We start from the raw sequence: 3,340 nt of genomic DNA, 5'->3' as shown, positions 1-3,340 counted from the left end.
ACCCCCAGACATACCCCCAGCCACAGACGCTTCAAGATGTACCTGCTCTGGTGTGGGCTTATTCACAGCCACAGACGCTTTGGGGTGTCCTGCTCCCATGTGGACTCATCCACAGGTCACAGTCCCTTCGACTCGAGTTCACACTGGAGTTCCAGCCTGTCCAGTACAGCAGCACAGGAACAGCAGCGATGCCCCGGCCGTCTGCCAGCCCAGGCGCGTGGCCATTGCTGTTATCAGAATGTTCCCAGGCCCAGCAGAATAAGGTGATCAGCGGTACGGCACTACAGCAAGCAGCGAAAGCAAAAAGCAGCCACTAACGAGCACTAGACTCTAATATACAGTGACCCGACCTGAGCTGGCTTTGGTGCCCAGTAACTCCATGCAGCACACCACCTCTCCTGTCCTGAGTGACCACCATAACAGCTGAAGCCCAAAGTCACAGACTAAATGAACTCAGTGGACATTTTGTGGACATTTGTGGACATTTTATGGGCATTTTATAGCCATTTTACAGGGGTGGTCCATAGACCAAGGGAATGATATCTGTGTATTATATCAAAGGATGGGAAGGGGGGTGGTGGTTAATGAGGTTGTATTGGATAGTGTGGGACCTGAGCATGATGTAAATGGTATGGACAGGGATGGAGAAGCATTTGGATCAGACTTCAGCTCCATCCAGCCTTGCAGCTTGTCTCCAAAGCTAGTGGATGCTTAGCAAAAACGTGTGAGAGCAGCGGCAGCATCGCCTGCCCTCCCGGCTCCCCTGGCTGTGTTTCGGGGATGCCCTGAGCCAGACTCTCGCCACCACTCGGTGTCCAATTACTCCTGACAGACTAATCCTCCCTGAAACGGTCTCATTGCTTTTTGACCTCATTTACATCCACAGCATCCTGTGGTAACAAGTTGCATGGTTTAACCATGTGCTGTGTGAAAAAATACTTCCCTTGGGGTTTTTTTAAAGCCGCTGCCCACTTTTACTCAGGGCCAGCTTGCTCTGCGTTATGGAAACCAGTGAGCAATTTTCCCCTGTTCAAATTCTGCAGGTCTCCAATGATGTATATTTAGATACCTGTAGCATGTCCCTCTCTTCCCAGCTCAAAATCCCAGGCTCCATACCAGAGCCATTCTGCATTTCTGCTCGCTGTCATTGCTCTCTCTTTGCTGCCTCTTCTTGGAGGCAGGAGGAGCAGAATGGCAAACAGCATTGAAGATGTGAGCTCAGCAGGACAGCAGAGCTGCCTTGGAGGGTGCTAGTTGTTACTTACCAGTTACAATGTGATTTGTTAAGGTCATGGCTTTCTCCTTTTTGCATTAATTTGTATTTATCATCATTAAGTTGCCCCTGCATTATCTTCTGCAGTCTTTGAGCGTCACAGTCATTTTCAGCTTTTGCCAGCCTGAATAACTTTATAATGCTAGCACCTTTCCCGCTTTTTCTCAACCACTTACTAAATGCATTGACTAGAAAACAGATGCCACCAAGGTGCTTCTCAAATTAACACCTAAGCTGAATTTCCTGGAATCTGTTTGGGGCTTTTCAGCACTTTTCATTACAATCAGCAAAATTGTCACCTGAAAATTTTATAGAAATATGGCTATGTTTTTTAATTTGAGAAAAATATATTGATTGTGAAGGCTGGAGGTGTGAAGAGGGGTAAAGCCTGTTTTAAAAATACACATTGAAACAACATCAGGAGTCAGAAAGCCAGATTCACCTGTGACTGACAAAAGCATTAAGCTCTGAAAGCAAAGCAAATGTCGTGAAATGTTTAAATGCTGCAACATGCTTCCCCTCCACTGCAAGGAGGGGAATGCCACGGTCCCTGGCTCCATCTCCTTTCCCTTTCCAGCCCTCAGCACCCCAAGTTCCCAACTGTGGGGGATTGCTGATCCCAGCAGAGGGAGAAGGTTGCCCCACTCTGCTCGAGCTGCCCACCCAGGCAGTTTCCCTTCTCTTGGGAAGCAGTTTTGAATCCCTGCAGCCAGAGAAGGGAATCAAAGCGATGTCTCTCATCTCCTGGGGAAGTGCTGAAACCACCAGCTCCTATGCAAAACAAAAGGCTGATATTTATATACCATTTCTTCTTTGCTGGTTGTGCTTTCGAATGAAAGTGTTCGGGGAGGCTGTGCCACTCGGGGGAGTCCAGGCTAGCCACATGCACCAGGACTTGCTCGCCAGAGAAGGTCCATGCTGGGACTGCAGTTGTGTTCCTGACCCCAGCAAAGGAGCAAGGGAGCCAGCAGGGGCTGGGCTCGGCTCCCGGGGGATATCAGGCTCTCTGTGTGCGAGGGTGATGCTCTCAGGCTCAGTCACAGATGCAGGTGCCAAAGGAGAAGCCCCGCATCTCAGCCCTATCCCTGCCCCGAAAAGCTGCCAGACTGCACCTGGGACTCAGTAATGATGCAAAATCCCTTGTGCACGGAGGTGTGGAGTGAGCGGCCACACGCAGGGGGACGTTCTCCTGTCAGCTGTCACAGCAAGAAAAACTACATTTTTGATTTTATAAATAAAACATCTCTGCCTGAGGTAGCTGCAAAACGGTGGAAGTGCGCAGTGCAGAGCCAGATTTAACAGCTTCTTCAAATGTCCTGCCCCATGTAATTTCTAAACTTCACCTCTGCCCTAAGAATAAACATCACGAAGTGGTACTGATAAACATAGGCCTGTATTTGCCAGTGTAAATAATGATGATATTAAGTCTGTGGCATTGGTTTACATATTTAACCATGGGTTGAATCAACAGTGTAATCTTAAATGCCAGATGGTACTGAATTAGGCTGTTGCCTTTGACCTTCCCACTGAGCTGGAAAACAGGGACGGCGACCAGGATGAACCCCCCATAATCCAAGAGGAAGCAGTTAATGACCTGCTACACCACCTGGATGCCCACAAGTCTATAGGGCCGGATGGGATCCACCCGAGGGTGCTGAGGGAGCTGGTGGAGGAGCTTGCCAAGCTGCTCTCCATCATTTATCAGCAGTCCTGGTTAACGGGGGAGGTCCAGGATGACTTGCCAATGTGACACCCATCTACAAGAAGGGCCGGAAGGAGGATCCGGGGAACTACAGGCCTGTCAGCCTGACCTCGGTGTCGGGGAAGATTGTGGAGTGGTTGATCTTGACGGCGCTCACAAGGCATGTGCGGGACAACCAGGGGATCAGGCCCAGCCAGCACGGGTTCATGAGAGGCGGGTCCTGCTTGACCAACCTGATCTCCTTCTATGACCAGGTGACCCACCTAGTGGATGAGGGAAAGGCTGTGGATGTGGTCTACCTGGACTTCAGTAAGGCCTTTGACACTGTCTCCCACAGCATTCTCCTAGAGAAGCTGGCGGCTCAC

This window comes from Pygoscelis adeliae, unplaced genomic scaffold (assembly GCF_000699105.1).
Source record: "Pygoscelis adeliae isolate BGI_AS28 unplaced genomic scaffold, ASM69910v1 Scaffold537, whole genome shotgun sequence".
In the NCBI taxonomy this organism is placed as follows: Eukaryota; Metazoa; Chordata; class Aves; order Sphenisciformes; family Spheniscidae; genus Pygoscelis; species Pygoscelis adeliae.
The sequence above is the reverse complement of the archived record's forward strand: the minus strand, read 5'-3'. Positions refer to the sequence as shown.